Source organism: Lactuca sativa, chromosome 5 (genome assembly GCF_002870075.4).
Source record: "Lactuca sativa cultivar Salinas chromosome 5, Lsat_Salinas_v11, whole genome shotgun sequence".
In the NCBI taxonomy this organism is placed as follows: Eukaryota; Viridiplantae; Streptophyta; class Magnoliopsida; order Asterales; family Asteraceae; genus Lactuca; species Lactuca sativa.
The window spans coordinates 246,371,730-246,389,555 of record NC_056627.2 but is presented as its reverse complement, the minus strand read 5'-3'; the positions used below and the strand labels follow the sequence as shown (position 1 = coordinate 246,389,555).

The 17,826-nt window shown below is 42.3% G+C and overlaps 1 long non-coding RNA gene across 1 annotated transcript; it reads right to left on the bottom strand.

Moving 5' to 3' along the window:
* Positions 1 to 3,544: 3,544 nt before the first annotated feature.
* On the bottom strand, positions 3,545 to 5,418 carry LOC128134117 (uncharacterized). Its single transcript, XR_008232450.1, has 2 exons — positions 4,858 to 5,418; positions 3,545 to 3,879 (listed from the first exon to the last, which is right to left on the bottom strand). It is a non-coding gene; the product is annotated as an uncharacterized LOC128134117 (long non-coding RNA).
* Positions 5,419 to 17,826: the final 12,408 nt, after the last annotated feature.

Sequence of the window (17,826 nt, the reverse complement as noted above, 5' to 3'; positions counted from 1 at the left end):
TCGTGGCCTCCCCCAGTCCAACAAACCCTAATTTGTGATCTAGAGCCTCTTAAGTGCGTGTGAATGAAAAGAGAGTGATTCTTTGGAATTTCCTTGAAGGAGTGGAAGCTTAAAGTCCTTGGTTGAAGGAGGAAGCTTTGGATCTAGAGATTTCGTTGTCAAAGCAGGCATATTGAGGTATAAAATCTATACCTTGACTATTCATTTACTAGATCTCTTCATGGGGTGGTTTAGGGCTTTAAGGAGCATATTTCGAAACCATTCATGGATGCAAGCAAGTTTTGGAGTCATGACTTCAGATATGGAGCCTGTGGGGGACTCCAAGGCATAAAGGTGCCAACTTTATGGCTATGGGAGTCCCATGCAACTTGTGAACCACTTTTTAGGGCTTTTTGAGCTAAGTAACCATGCATGGATGTAAAGTTAGAAACTTTACGTGATATATCGACCCTAGGAAACCAGATCTATGGTTTGGAAGCTTAGAACCCGACTGGAAACGACTAAACGAATTTGGACTATGGGGGACTCGATGAGTTGTTCGTACAATTCGGCGAGTTGGTTCGTGGTCCCCCCAACCTTTTTTATTACCGAGCAAACTCATTGAGTCTAGAAGATGACTCAGCGAGTTGGCCATGGTTTGGGTTATGAAGATTGAGGAACTCGACGAGTTCAAGGAGGGACTCGACAAGTTGTGGGTAAAAGGTCTCAACTATGTTATGAGGATGAACTCGACGAGTTCATGAAAGGACTCAATGAGTAGGATCGAGATTTCAGGGTTTTATGGATTATGGAACTCGACGAGTTGATGGACCAACTCGGCGAGTTGAGTCAACCAGGATGTTGGTTTTGACTTTGACCATTGACCATAGTTGACCCTTAAAGGGGTTATGAGTATGAAAGAGTAATTACATGATATTGTTATGTGTAGGAGTTTGAGAGGAGTTGATCCTAGAGCCGAGGACAGTTCAGCTACTTCACGAAATTGAGGTTAGTTACCTTCCAGTAGAAGTGGGTCGAAGGCACCAATGTCGGCCCACTAGTAAGAGTTATAGTAAAGATGATTGTCTTTGTGATAATTGTCTGGTATGCCACTATCTGTTATGCTTTATGTGCTAGTATGCTATGATGTTATGTGATAGTGGTAGGAGGGGTAGGATAGACCCTAATACCGGTCGATAGGGCCGAAGGGGTATGCCAGCACCCGGATAAGCTAGGCAATATATGACTTATATGTTTATGCACTAGGATGCTATGTGGTAGAATTAAGGGGTGAAATAGTCCCCGATACCGGTCAAAAGGACCGAAGGGGTAGGCCATCACCCTGATATACTAGGCGAGGTATCGGTCGACAAGGCCGAAGGGGTAGGCCAACACCTTGATAGGCTAGGCAAGTTACCGGTTGACAGGACCGAAGGGGTAGGCCAACACTCTAATATGCTAGGCAAGTTACCAGTTGAAAGAGACCGAATGGGTAGCTAGTACCTGGATATGTTAGACAATATGTGTTATGTATAGTATGTAGTATGATGGGGGAACTCACTAAGCTTTGTGCTTACGATTTTCAGTTTTTGTTTCAGGTCCTTCTTCTTCGAAGGGAAAGGATCTGGCACGGTAGCAATGCATCACACACACGATTTTCCGCATATGAGATTCTTGGGATTTGTACTCTGACATTGTTACTATATTGTAACATCCCAAAATTCAAGGCCAAAAATTTCATTTTTAAATAAGTTATTACATAAAACCAACAGTATAAGAAAACATCCATAATACCATGTCATGTCAAAACCCAAGTAAAAATAATCAAAACATGTTATCATAAAACAATATCAGAGTGTAATCCCAAAGATCTCGTGTGCGGAAAACTATAGTGTGATGCGTTGCGATCAAGTCGGCTCCTTTCCTGTGGAAATGAGTGCCTGGAACCAATACTGTAAACCGTAAGCACAAAGCTTAGTGAGTTCCCCCATCGTACCACATACCATATAATCACATAACAAACATATACTATCAGGCATATCTGGGTGCCTGGCTACCCCTTCGGTCCTCTCGACCGGATACTGCCTAGCATATCTGGGTGCCAACCTCCCCTTCGGTCCTCTCGACCGGATACTGGCTAGCATATATGGGTGCTGGCCTCCCCTTCGGTCCTCTCGACCGAATATTGGCTAGCATATCTGGGTGCTGGCCTCCCCTTCGGTATCTTTCAACCGGTAACCGGGAGCTGGCCTCCCCTTCGGTATCTTTCAACCGGTAACCGGGGACTATTTCACCCCTACCACCACCACATAAAACCCTAGCATATAAACATAAATCACATACTGCCTAACATATCTGGGTGCTGGCCTACCCCTTCGTTCCTGTCGACCGGTAATCGGAGACTATTTCACCCCCTACTACTACCAAATAATATCATATCATATATGTCATAATCTGGCTAGCATGGCTAGGTACTAAACAACCCCTTCGGTCCTATCGACCGGTAACCGGGGACTATTTCACCCCCTACTACCACTATCACATAACATCATAACATGCTAGCACATAAAACATAACAGGTAACAACAAACCTAGATGAATATCACAAAGACAATCATCTAACATGAAACTCCTACTAGTGGGCCGACATTGTGGTTGTAGACCCACTTAGGGGTGTAAATGAGACGAGACAGCTCACGAGAAACTCGAGCCCGACTCGGAAAATATTTGAATTCGACTCGAATTTAATCGAGCTCGAGCTACTCGAGTACCTTATCGAGCCGAGCTCGAGTAGTAAAATACCCGGCTCGGTAAGCTCGCGAGCTTAATTGAGTATTTATAAAATTAAATTTTTACCTTTATATACTTTTAAATTATTAAAATATTTTAACACTTTTAGCTTTCATGCGCCGATTACAAAGTAAGGAATTAAGTTGCACTTCAAAACTTTTGAGAATGTTTCTTTTTCGTATTTCGGATGTATGAAAACTCCAATCACATAGATGGTTGATGCTATATTGACATTATATGGTTTATTGTGAATTTTTTGTTATTTTGAAGAAAGTAAAAGCATGTGAAATGTTTTTAATTTGAGATGATTTTAACTTTTTTTTTTAATTTTTGTCGAGCCGAACCGAACTCGCGAGTCGAGCTCGATAGTATCGAGTATTTCATGAGCCGAGTATGAGCTTCAAATCTAGGCTCGAGGTGAGTTCGAGTTGAGCTTCGAGCTCGAGTATTTTTGGCGAGTCAAGCTTCGAGCTTAGCAGTACTCGGCTCAACTCGACTCGTTTACACCCCTAGACCCACCGCTACTGGAAGGCAACTCACCTCACACCAAGGTTGTAGAACTCGTTACTCGGTACCTGTTCGGCCGACTACCGAGTAGCGAGTACTCAGGAGTACTCGTGGAGTACTCGGATTTGTTATATCATGTAGAAATTATTTTAGGGAAATTATATATGTCAAAATCATAAGTTAAAATCATAAGCTGATTGAAATATATAACAAAATTAGATACATGTGAATACATAAAAACTATAAAAAAAACACATAATGGTTTCAGTTCGTGAATAATTACTGAAAATTTAATATATATATAGTAATAATCCATGTGTGTGTGTGTTAAATAATAAATCATTAAGTATATTATACATATTAATCACCGAGTTGACCGAGTTTTACAACACTGCTCAGTTCAGTAAGGGACCGATCGGGGAGTACTCGGGAAATTGTAACTCGCCTCGGTAAGGGGCCGAGTAGCGAGTACTCGGAGGAGTAATCGGCCAACTCGGCGAGTTTTACAACACTGCCTCACACTGCTGAAGTCCCGTAGACACAATCCCACACTGCTGAAGTCCCGCAGACTCAACCCCGGCTGCTAGATGACAAATTCCTGAACTGTCAATCATAAAAATAACACCCAATTAATAATTGGGTTCCACTACATAACCATAAGTACATTCTTTGGATAATTACTACATTACCCTAAGCTTGACTTATTCAAGCCCAAGGCCCAAACCATAGGCCCAAAGCCAACTAGGAAATCAAAGCCCAACACATGGAAATTAGGCCCAGTTCGATACATGGTCTTATTTAAAGGCCCAACCAAAAAGTCCAGTCCAACATTTGGTATTCTAATGGCCCAATACCTCATAATCATGAAGGCCCAAACTATGGCCCAATTTTCCAAATTGGGCCCAACTCCTCATATGGGCCTTACCACAAAGCCCATTAATTATTCTAGTCCATTTGCTTGATCTTAGATGGCCCATTAATAACCCAATCATCAAGGCCCAATAGAAAGGCCCAACAATAAGCCCAAGTGAAATTAGGGTTTTACATAAAATGACGATTAGGGTTAAGTGTTTCTCATTTAACCCATTAAGGACTTAATCCTCTAAGGACTTAATCCATTAAGTCCAATATTGTTTAGATTAATCTTTGCCAGTGATTATTATTTAATATTTCAAGTTATTAAATAATCCCCGTATGTCCCGATTAATTCCCCAAATTAGGGTTTTATTGGCATTAGGGTTTCCAACCCAAATACTAGCCCATTTATCAATTTGTTTGGCTTTTAGGTCAATTTGGGCTTTATTGGGCCTATTAGGCCCACCAGAATACCATTAAGCCCATTAGGGTTTTATTGGGTCAATTAGGGTCGATTAAGCTTCATTGGGCCCATTAGGGATTAAAAGGCCCACTAGGGTTTCAAGCACCCAAAACGAATCAATCACAACGAAGCAAAACACACCGCCACCCGACACGGCGGCCGGTGGCGGCAGCCACCACCCTAAGGTGGTGGTTTGAGTTTCTTTCTCATTATTCCATTTCCAATTACATTTTACAATGCTAAAACTCGAAATAAACACATACACTAAACAACATAAACACACACACAACCACCCTATGGTGGCTGGTGGTGGTAGAAGGTGGCAGCCATCATGGTTGGGCGCCATGGTGGTTCCAGCCGATAGAAACTCTCAAATCACGATACGAAACACCAATACTCGACCTTTACGCCCAAACAAACGTAGCCCCCCCCACCTAGTGACGCACGGTGAAGGCAGCGACGGCACTAGCGGCCATAGCGATGGCTGTCGGCGATTAACAACAACAACTGCAGCCTAGAGCCTGGGGACACCCACGTCTTCGACGGAGATGAGCAGCGTCGATGCCTACGGGGTTGATACGCAACGCCTGAAAAAGAGACGTCGGAAAGCAGGAGGATGGTGGCCACAACATCTCCGATTTCCAGTCGATACCGCTTCATTTGACCGCTTTTGGTGGTTCTTCCTCGGTTATGCGCGTCGCCCGACAGTGGCGATGGAGTTCTGATGGCGAAGAGGTAGGTGGCGCGACGGCGGCGGCTGGAGAAGGGGAGTAGTGAAGGTGGCGGCTGATGGTTTGCTCTAGGGTTAAGGTTAGCATGGTGAAGCAAAGTGACGGGTTTAATACCCGATCATATAAAAATTTCGCCCAATGTACACCTTTTGTCCCTCCTTCCCAATCTCTTTTCAAATTAAGGCAATATTTTACGCTTTAAACCCCATCTTCTGAAATCCTTACAAGTAAGATCCAAAATTTACCAATCAACCCTTAAGCTTCCAAAATCTCTTCAATTGAGTCCCAATAAATCACCAATTAGTCACCGCCTTCATAAATATTTATAAATTAAATCCAGATTTTACACTTTTAACCTCCATCTTCTAAACTTGTGACAATTAGCTCCTCGAGACCATCCTTTGATATATAATTATTTATTTTAGGTCTACCATTTGTTCATTAATTTATTTATTTATCTAATAAATAAACAAGGTGTTACAACTCTCCCCCACTTAAATTAGATTTCGTCCTCGAAATCATTCCTTACTTGCCCAACCACTCTAGTAGCATGGTCACCAACCTGGGCACGCTCTAGCCTTCCCAGGGTAGCCATGACCAATCCTCGTAAAGCCCTAAAATCCGCAGGTGCCGAATTCCTTGCAACAAGACCACATGTACTATGTCCGAAATCTGCTGTCTCGAGATGGTCTGAATCCCTGAAAGACCACTCATAGTGAATCATTATCGTTGAGTTTTGTATGTTTATCCCTCAACAGGCTACTCAACTTCTAATAGCTCGAGGTTCCCACTATAAAATAGGATCACAGACCTAATTACCCTTGAAAACCACTAATACTTGACCAAGGCTCAGATACTCCCGCTGTGAGTGACTTGTCACTCCCCAAATCATCTAGCTATTCCTTCCAAACTTGCAACCCTAAACACAAATACTAATATTTCCAATCGTTGAAAGTGTCTGAACAATGAACCGCCTGAAGCAATATGTTGCCACATGGATGCTTTCCAAAGTCTAACGAGACCTGCCATGTCTTAATTCGTTCACCAACCATCTAAAATACCGGGTTCCGGCCCGGCTGCAGAGCCAAGGGACTCCCACTTAGGTGTTGTTTGTTTTTTCTGAGGGAATATGTTTGCAGTCTGCGGACCATATCTGTAGACATCTGCAGTAGAAGAGGTGGACCAAACGTCTGCAGTCTGAAAAAAGAAGACTGTTTGTTTTTTTAACATCTATAGACTACTAAAATAAACTGAAATCTAAATAAACTGATTTTTTTAAACTTCAAAGTGATTTTTTAATATTTTTATGACTTTGTTATAAATAATTAACAAATCTAGATCAACTTTTATGTATTTTTGTATAAAAAATAAAAATAAAACTGTTATGAATTAACGTATATATTTGATAAAAAACCAAGTTGAAAAGTTATAACTAAACATTATAATTTGGGATTAAAGAATTTGATACATAAATGGATGTAAATAAACTTCGATTTTTTCAATTAAATCCATTAAAAACGTATCATAAATATTTTCTCGAGAAATTAACGATACTGTATTAAACAATGTTTTATAAAATTTGGCAAAAAAATATAAGATTATATATTTTGATTTTTTTTTTCATATTTATGTAAACAACTTCAATGACTATTATTATAATAAATATTTATTTATAAATTTGTCAAAAATATCATGTTTGTATCGTCAAACGTTTTTTTTTTTTTTTTTTAAGTTTTGTATTTTTTTTTTCAAATTATTTATCATTAATAAAGTTGGAAAAAATATAAATTAAAAAAAAAAACTTAAAAAGAATAAAGATATATGTGTTTTTTTAGGCTAGAAGATGTCTGAAGATGTTAGAAGACTCATGTCCACATCTGTGCCAAGAAGAGGGTGTGCAGACATTTTTAGGTATGTAGTCTTCAAAAAAACAAACAGTCTGCGAAGGCTAATGTCTGCGCGTGGTCTGCGCGGCGCAGACATAAGAGGTCATGCAGATCTGCAGATAAAAAAGAAACACCACCTTAGTCGCCTCACACGAATTCCAAACGAAATCCTTCTCTGGAACTAGTTGCCACTAGTTATCATGCCACTGTGGCTCTAAAAACCTTTGGATCTAAATGATCGGGTCATGCGTCGAATCCTGACGTCATCCAATCCAAGATTAAAAGTGATTGCTACCTAACCAATGGTAGTCTTACATCACAAACAACCTTAAGCAGTCCATTGCTTCTCTGCTCTCATAACTGTAGTGACGTCCCTACAGTCTCATTACTGGATTAACCAGATCTAATCCATTTGGGTAAATCCGAAATCCAATCAGTGGATTTCCATATCCTCACTGCTACACCCAAATTGGTGGGTACTATTGTTCCTTCCGCGTTCTAACAACACACTCATGCCATCTACCAACCTAGTGAATGCTACAGCTACACCCGTAGTCTCACGACACTCTATCACTTTTTGACCACTAGTGAATGCTACGGCTACCCCTGCAGTCTTACAACACTTCCCATGCTAGCTGACCACTAGTGAATGCTACGGCTACCCCCGTAGTCTTACAACACTTCCTATACTAACTGACAGCTAGTGAATGGTACGGTTACCCCTGTAGTCTTACAATATTTTCCAAACTAGGTCGAACACGCACTCGACCTAACACACTACTGAACTTGAGTCCTAACTGGTACTCTAACTTGGTTCCCGGAACCTGCTGTCTAATAGTCTCGAAGGTTGTCTGCTGCTCAGGCCCCTAACGAAGGCCACCGACTTCTTGGTCAGTCGGATCAAAGGGACTGCAATCTCGGAGAAGTCCTGTATAAATCTTTGGTAATATCCCGCTATACCCAGGAAACTCTGAATCTCGGTTAGAGACCTCAGAATCTCCCACTGCATCACGACCTTTATCTTGGCCGGATCGACCAAAATGCCCTTCTGGTTGACAAGGTGCCCAAGAGATTACGCCTCGCGCAACCAGAACTCACATTCGGAGAACTATATAAAAAGTATCTCCCCCACTTAGATTCGACTAAGACTTCACGGTACGTGCGAATTGAAGGATTCCCGATCCTTCTTACTTCCTAATAGTCCACTGACGATAACCTGTACTTACCAGTGCTAGCGATCCATCACCAATCAAACCTTAAGATCGCCCATCCTCTGAAACCTTGAAGAGTACTCTTGAAATCTGGTCCAATCTGACGCCTCAATCCATCTCCCATGCTGTCAATTGAAGGTCTCAATCTTCACTTTGGCTGACGAATCCTCGTTCCCACTTCCAATCTTACAGTACCACTGAACTCTAACCGAACACAACCCATGAGAAAATACAATTCTCTTGAACATGCGATGACCAACCACTTATGCATCTAACACCCACGACTGACACTACCCTTTTCATGTCACCAGCTCTGTCCTAGCAATGGTAGTGCCTTGAACTCCAATGTTCATCCATAGATAATTAACGACCATACCTGAACAATGATAGAACCCCTGAACGTTGACTTCATTGGAGAACTATCGCTCTAACCCTGACCGAGGATCTTCCAACCAACACTCCTACACAGATCTCGAAAAAGATCCGGAATGATAACGGTACACGCGGAACCCGCTCCGCAAGATGCATCCCTCTGTGGGTTCATCAAGGACTTTTCGGCATGCAGGATGGTATATATGATCCTTTCTAACCCAAACACTAGCAGGAAACCGACCCGAGATTTAAATTATCCAAACTTACTCATAACTCCAACGTGATACGTATCCCCAACATCCATCTAATAACAATAGAAGATGACATACCCGCAACATCTGGAGGAATACTAATCACCTTCTGCTGACATGACCAATCCCGCTACCCTGTAGTATCCTAAACCCTCGGAGCGACAAACTCCCTTGTGTATTGTCTTGTACGTGCTGCACTGACTCTGGCCATGTTGACCCTTCACTCGATGATCAGAAGTCATGGGTCTCTTCCCGGACCCTCTTACTATACTCACCTAGCACGAAACTTTTCTCAAAGTGCTCCAAATCGATCTCATATCTATAAACTCTTGGAAGTCATAGCCTTCACGGTCTGACACCCTGTCACGCTCGCTAGCTCACTTGCCAATGGCCAAGCTGCAACACTGGAACATCCTCTGTCCCCAAACCGGGTCACTAGCTCTTCCTTGAAGCTTCTCAGATTCTCCAAGACTCTCACCGATTCGAGTATGGATCATGTTCTTTCAGTAGTACAGGCCCAATACTACCTTCCACACCTATCCATACTTTCCTCAGCAATCCTCCCGGATCCTCCAAGTCACTTCCTCAACTGGTACACCCAAGTCTAACTAAGCCTCACTACTAACTCAATGAAATATATCCTAGGCTTCCCTAGGTTCCCGAACTCACCCAGTCCTCAGATGTTGAAAGATTCCCAGTAATGTCAACTAACTACCTCGTGAATATAGCCACATGCAACAGAGATCAGATAATCCTTTGAGTAAAAGACGCATCCCTAGAACGGTTGGACTCACAAAGAACAAAGCAAACAACATTCATACAATGGAAAATCTAAACATCATATCCCAATCAAATCATTCTATCATCTAATCAGGAATCTGTACATGCAATCAAAGGCTCATACAATCAGGCATAACCTAAACAGGCTATCCTATAACTGACTCATCAGTACTAGCATACAAGTCTACAAGCACATACAATAGGCATATAAGGCATCCTCCTAGATCCTCAGCCCTAATCTAGCATGCAGTTCTCATAACCATATCATATCATATCATAACATAACATGTATGGGTATCTTGGGGAAAACTTACTTGAGCATGACTGATTTCACGCATCACACACTTTGTTCTTTTCAAAGTTATGTTCTCTTTTCAAACTTCTTTTTATAAAAATGGTTTTACTTTTGAGAATTTTCATACCAAGTCCTTAGTTTGAGTTCAGACACACCTGAGAGTGTACCCGAATCTCACAAACCAAGGCTCTGATACCAACTTGTAACATCCCAAAATTCAAAGCCAAAAATTTCATTTTTAAATAAGTTATTACATAAAACTAACAATATAAGAAAACATCCATAATATCATGTCATGTCAAAACCCAAGTAGAAATAATCAAAACATGTTATCATAAAACAATATCAGAGTGTAATCCCAAAGATCTCATGTGCGGAAAACCATAATGTGATGCGTTGCGATCAAGCCAACTCCTTTCCTGTGGAAACGAGTACCTGAAACCAAAACTGTAAATCGTAAGCACAAAGCTTAGTGAGTTCCCCCATCATACCACATTCCATATAATCACCTAACAAATATATACTATCAGGCATATCTGGATGCCTGACCTACCCCTTCGGTCCTCTCGACCGGATACTGCCTAGCATATCTATGTGCCGGCCTCCCCTTCGGTCCTCTCGATCGGATACTGGCTAGCATATCTGGGTGCTGGCCTCCCCTTCGGTCCTCTCGACCGGATACTGGCTAGCATATCTGGGTGCTGGCCTCCCATTTGGTATCTTTCAAACGGTAACTGGGTGCTAGCCTCCCCTTCGGTATCATAACATGCTATCACATAAAACATAGCAGGTAACAACAAACCTAGATGAATATCACAAAGACAATCATCTAGCATGCAACTCCTACTAATGGGCCAACATTGTGGCCGTAGACCCACCGCTACTGGAAGGCAACTCACCTCACACTGTTGAAGTCCCGTAGACACAATCCCACACTACTGAAGTCCTGCAGACTCAACCCTAGCTGCTGGATGACAAATTCCCGAACTATCAATCATAAAAAGAACACCCAATTAATAATTGGGTCCCACCACATAACCATAAGTAAATTCTTTGGATAATTACTACATTACCCCAAGCTTAGCTTATTCAAGCCCAAGGCCCAAACCATAGGCCCAAAGTCAACTAGGAAATCAAAGCCCAACACATGAAAATTATGCCCAGGCCGATACATGGTCTTATTTAAAGGCCCAACCAAAAAGTCCAGTCCAACATTTGGTATTCTAATGGCCCAATACCTCATAATCATGAAGGCCCAAACTATGGCCCAATTTTCCAAATTGGGCCCAACTCCTCATACGGGCCTTACCATAAAGCCCATTAATTATTCTAGTCTATTTGCTTGATCTTGGATGGCCCATTAATAACCCAATCATCAAGGCCCAATAGAAAGGCCCATTAATTCTAGTCCATTTTCCAAATTTGGCCCAACAATATGCGCTCCATCTTCTCAAAAGCTGGTCTCGGTACCTGTCTACTGATGACCTGAGAATACAAGTTATTTTGAAAGAGTTTATCAGCATTAAGCTGGTGAGTTCATAAGTATTTTAGTGTCGGTGTTTGTTATCAAAACGTTTGAACATGTCTCAAGTGTAAGTTTGTAAAATGTATGTAAATGTTTGTAAGTGTTTGTAAAAGTTTGAATCTCTTAGAAAAACCTATATTTTCCATTAAAGTAGCCTTCTACCAAGGCTTAATTGTTTTGTATGTTCGTTTGTTGTAAAAATGTGTAATTTCCCAAGTGTAACTATCATTCAACAAAATATAGTTCGTACATTAATGTTTAAGTGAAATAATCACTAAATATATGTAATGGGTAAATTATTGTAGTACTGTAGTGTTGTATTATAGGAACTACTGCTGTACTAACTACCTTAAACCGGATTTATATTAAGGTATCATGTGATTTATTATACCATACTATCGATTGAGTAACAACGACAAATGTAGGTCGTAAAAAGGTATGACGTTTGGCACCCGCAGACCTGCAGGTCCGGCTGTAGCTAGCAGCAAGGTGTAGGATAGTCAATCCAGTATAGATCCATACACAAACTCACGCTCTCCCTCCAAGAGACTCTGGTTACAACTCGGTCCATGACATTTAAGGCATGCTCCGATACAGTGGATCACATTTATGTAAGTGTATGTATGTATATGTATATGTATTGTTCCTGTTCTAGTATCGTTGTATATGTTTTCTTTCTAGTATAGTTGTATATGTTTTCCTTCTAGTATAGTTGTATATGTTCTCATAGTAATATCATGTATATGCTCTCATAGTAATGTAATGTATATGTTTTCATAGTAATATGTATTGAGTCATGAATGAACTGACTCATTGATCTAGAATTTGTAGTAGTATGATCCTGTGTTACCCCGATGGTAACTTACTAATGATGTAACTAATACGCATGAATATGGGAGTACTTTTATGTCTATATATGCATATATGATATATAGTTAATACTGAAACGACCCTCGGACGGCTACCCGACATCCCACCAGACCACATCCAAATCGAGGAAAAGGAAATAGGGCGGATGGCCTTCCTAAGCCTTTTAAACATTTCTTATATATCTATGCATATATGGACATGCAATTTATAAGAAGCATAATAAAGTTTAAATAAAGGTATTTGATAAGTAAAAGAGTTTGTAAAACATTTTGAAGTAAAACAGTTTGATAAACAGTTTGAACAGTGATAAAATCATTGGTTTTCTAGTTATTAATCACATGTGATTGATGTAATAACTATAAGTATTCAACTTGTATCCCCCCCATAAAAGCATTTAAAACATTTAAAATTATTTCAAAGGTTAATTAAAGGGGTATAAACTCACCTGTAGTGAGTGGTTCTGATGACAATGTTGGATTTGGTGCTAGGTGTCAAGTGGTGACTTGAGTACACGCGCGAATCCTATTTAGCATATATTGGCACATATATGGATTTAATTAGTGTTATGAACAACTAATTGATGATTTTGGAACCACCTTAGGGACTAGTAAACACTTATAATGAAGTGTTATAATCATATATGACTGTATGAGGGTTTATAAGGCTATACAAGAGGGTGTATGGCCAAAATACACACTATATGTGTGTGTGTGCGGCCAGGTGTGCGGCCTAGTGTGCTGCCAGCACTTGTGTGCGGCCATGTGTGCTGCCAGGTGGTGTGTGCTGCCATGTGTGCGGCCAGATGATGATCTTGGTGTTCTTGGTGTTCTTGGTACCTTTTATGAAGATCTTCAAGGAGAATGGATGATACTTGAGAGGATTTTCGTGTTCTATGCTTGAAGAAGTGAAGGAAGGGTTCAAGAATGATCTAAGTGTGGCATATATAGGTGGAGTGTGCGGTTGGGAAGGTGTGAGGCCGCAAACAAGAGTGTGTGGCCGCACACTCAAGTGTATGGCTGCACACTCCATGTGTTGGAGTGTTTGGCCCGGTTTTGATTCCTACACTTCGAGTTAACCCTTCTTAACACTCCTACCTTGATTATATCACATTTAGAATGCTTCATTAGACTCTAAAGGGTATTACCTTATATTAAAATAAGTCTAATATTGGAAAGAATTGAAGAGCGCATGCGAGAAGTTTTTCGGGTTGTCACATCATCCCCCTGTTAAGGAAATTTCGTCCCGAAATTTGAGTTTAAGTTACTAGATTATTAAAAATATCTAAGTAAAAAGATGAGGATATTTCAGTTTCATCTGATCCTCTCGTTCCTAAGTGAATTCTGGCCCGCACTTGGCGTTCCAGCGAACCTTCACAATCGGGATACGACTTTGCTTCGTCTGTTTGACCTCACGGTCCATGACTTCTACGGGTTCTTCCACGAAGTTGAGGCTCTCGTTGATCTCGATCTCGTCGAGTGGGATTACAAGGGTCTCGTCAGAAAGACACTTTTTCAAGTTGGAAACGTGGAAGGTAGAATGTATGTTACGAAGTTTGTTCGGTAGATTAAGTTTGTAAGCCACTGGGCCGATTCTTGCGAGAATCTCGAAAGGCCCAATGTACCTTGGATTTAGCTTTCCACGCTTTCCGAAGCGTATCAAGCCCTTCCAGGGTGAGACTTTGAGGAGGACTCGGTCTCCCACCTGAAATTCCAAAGGTTTCCTTCGTTTATCAGCGTAGCTCTTCTGTCGGTCTCTAGAGTCTTTCAATCGTTCACGGATCTGTACGATTTTCTCTGTCGTTTCCCGAATGATTTTCGGACCTGTGAGAGTACTGTCAGAAGTTTGCCCCTTAGCTAACTGGGTGTCACCCACTTCAGCCCAGCACAGAGGGGATCTGCACTTCCGGCTGTAGAAGGCTTCAAATGGAGCAGCCTTGATGCTCGTGTGATAACTGTTATTATAGGAAAACTCGACAAGGGGTAAATGAGTATCCCATGCCTTTCCAAAGTCAATCACACAGGCTCTCAACATATCTTCCAGTGTTTGGATGGTCCTCTCACTTTGTCCGTCGGTCTGTGGATGGTAGGGTGTGCTCATGTCCAGCCTTGTTCCCAGGGAATGTTGTAGTGATTGCCAGAATCTTGAGGTGAACCTACTATCTCTATCGGAGATAATGGATATAGGAACACCATGTAGTCGCACGATTTCCCTAATGTATGTTCTCGTAAGTTTCTCCATCTTATCGGTTTCCTTGATAGGTAGGAAGTGTACAGACTTGGTCAATCTATCGACGATAACCCATATGGTATCAAGTCCACCCGTTGTCTTGGGCAACTTGGTTATGAAATCCATAGTGATCCGCTCCCACTTCCATTCTGGAATCTCTGGTTGTTGCAGTAAACCAGAGGGTTTCTGGTACTCGACCTTGACCTTTGCGCAAGTAAGGCATTTACTTACAAAGGTAGCAATCTCTGCTTTCATATTAGGCCACCAGTATAGCTTTTTAAGATCCAGATACATCTTATCCGAACCTGGGTGGACGGAATACCGAGTGTTGTGCGCCTCGGTCATGACCAAGTCTCGGAAACCACCGTGCTTCGGGGTCCAGATCCGGTCCATGAAATATAGGGCTCCGCCACCCTTGGCTTCTAAGTTCTTATCCATTCCCCTGAGGGATTCACTCACCACATGTTCAGGTTTCATAGCTTCAAGTTGAGCTGTCTGAATTTGTTTAGACAAGTGTGAATGGATAGTCATTGTCAACGACTTGACTCTTCGACCAGAATATTCCTTCCGACTTAGGGCGTCTGCTACTACGTTGGCTTTACCCGGATGATAATGAATGTCGCATTCGTAGTCATTGAGTAGCTCGACCCACCGTCGTTGTCTCATGTTGAGCTCCTTCTGATCGAATATGTGTTGTAAACTCTTGTGGTCGGTAAAAATAGTGCTTTTTGTGCCATACAAGTAATGTCTCCAGATCTTCAGGGAAAACACCACTGCCCCCAGCTCAAGATCATGGGTGGTGTAGTTGACTTCGTGTGTCTTCAGCTGTCTCGAGGCATAGGCGATGACCTTACCCGTTGCATCAGGACACAACCGAGCCCATGGTTTGACGCATCGCAATAGACCACGAAGTCTTCTATCCCTTCGGGTAGAGATAGTATTGGTGCGGTGCACAAGGCTCGTTTAAGCGTTTGAAATGCTCTCTCTTGTTTCTCTTCCCAGTCAAAGGCCACACCCTTTTGAGTCATTGTTGTAAGAGGTTTCGCAATACTGGAGAAGTTCTGTATGAATCTGCGGTAGTAGCCAGCAAGACCTAGAAATTGACGAATTTCTGTAGGCGTCTTTGGTGCTGACCAGTTCTCAATAGCCTTAATTTTGGATGGATCCACGTGGATTCCCTCTTCGCTTACCACATGTCCTAAGAATTCGACTCTTCGGATCCAAAATTCGCACTTCGAGAACTTCGCGTAGAGCTTCTCCGTTCGTAAAGTTCTTAAAACTTGTCGTAGGTGGTTGCCATGCTCTTCCTTACTCCGGGAGTAGATCAGGATGTCGTCAATAAAGACAATAACGAACTGATCCAAGTAAGGTCGGCATACTCTATTCATCAAATCCATGAAGACTGCAGGCGCATTGGTCAATCCGAATGGCATCACCACGAACTCGTAGTGTCCGTAACGAGTTTGGAAGGCTGTCTTCAGAACATCCTCTTCTAGCACTCGTAACTAGTGATATCCGGATCTCAGATCAATTTTGGAAAAATAATTCGCCCCTTGCAGTTGGTCAAATAGATCGTCTATGCGAGGCAGAGGGTAACGATTTTTGACCGTCAGTTTGTTGAGCTCCCTGTAGTCGATACACATACGGAATGATCCGTCTTTCTTCTTAATAAACAAGACTGGTACTCCCCAAGGCGAGAAGCTTGGTCTTATGAAGCCCTTGCTGAGCAGTTCGTTAAGTTGACCAGATAATTCCTGCATCTCTGCTGGTGCTAATTGGTATGGCGACTTAGCTACTGGGGTAGCTCCTGGAATTAAGTCGATTCTGAACTCGTCCTGTCGTTGCGGAGGTAAACCTGGTAGCTCTTCTGGGAAAATGTCGGGGATGTCGCTCACTACTGGAATGTTCTTTAGTTCTTTCGTTTCTAGGCTTGTATCGACAACGTGAGCAAGGAATGCGCGATATTCCTTACGTAGATATTTTTGTGCTTGGATACTGGAGATAATACGAAGACTTGTACTGGGTTTGTCACCGTAGACTATGAGAGTTTCGTTATACGGGAGGTTTAGACGGATTGCTTTTTCGAAGCACATGATGTCGGCGCGATGCAGACTCAACCAATCCATGCCGATGATTACGTCGAAGCTTTTAATTGAAACCGGCATGAGGTCGATTGGAAATGAATGGTTACCTAGAGTTAAGGTACAACCTAAGTATATGCTCTTGGTGCTTTCAGTTTTCCCATTTGCCATTTCTACCGTGAATTGTTCTTTAAGTGCGTGTGGTTGATGTTTAAGTATGTGAGCAAATTTATGGTTCACGAAGCTTCGCTCCGCTCCACTATCGAACAGAATGCATGCATAGGAGTTATCGAGAAGGAACGTACCAGTCACCACCGTCGGGTCAGCAACTGCTTCCCCATGACTTATTGCCAGTACTCTCCCCGATCCACTTGCATTCTTTGCTTTGGGGCAGTCCCTCTTGTAGTGGCCTGCTTCACCACATCCATAGCAGGTTGGGCTCGTGCCTGAGCCAGGGAATTGAGTGATCGGTCTTTCCGGAGACCTACAGAATCGAACAGTGTGTCCTTTCTTGTCGCAGTTAGAACACTGCATTTCACGGCAGGGGCCGTTGTGGTGGAAGTTGCATTTGTTGCACTTAGGCAAACTTCCTGCATACTGTTTCACCGGAGCAGTAGCAGTAGTAGGGGTTATCGCAGCATGTAGAGCCACAATTTGCTGCTTTTTGGCACCTCGTTTCTTCTTCTTGTCATCCCAGGACTTCCGCTTAGAGTCAGCGGGTTTGGAGGGTTCCGGGAAGGCTAGGGTTGTTGTCGTTGTTGGGGATTCGATTCCATGGTCGATGACTCGTTGTGCCAGCCGCTTGGCACTGTCGAAAGTAGTGGGGTTTGATGATAGAACATTTCCTTGATACGGAGGCACCAGCCCCCAGATGTACCTCTCGATCTTCTTCCCTTCAGTGGGAACCATATTGGGGCAGAGAGCCACCAGTTCGCTAAATCTGGCGGTGTAAGCGACCACGTTGGTGCCCTTCATGGTCAGGTTCCAAAGTTCCTGTTCCAATT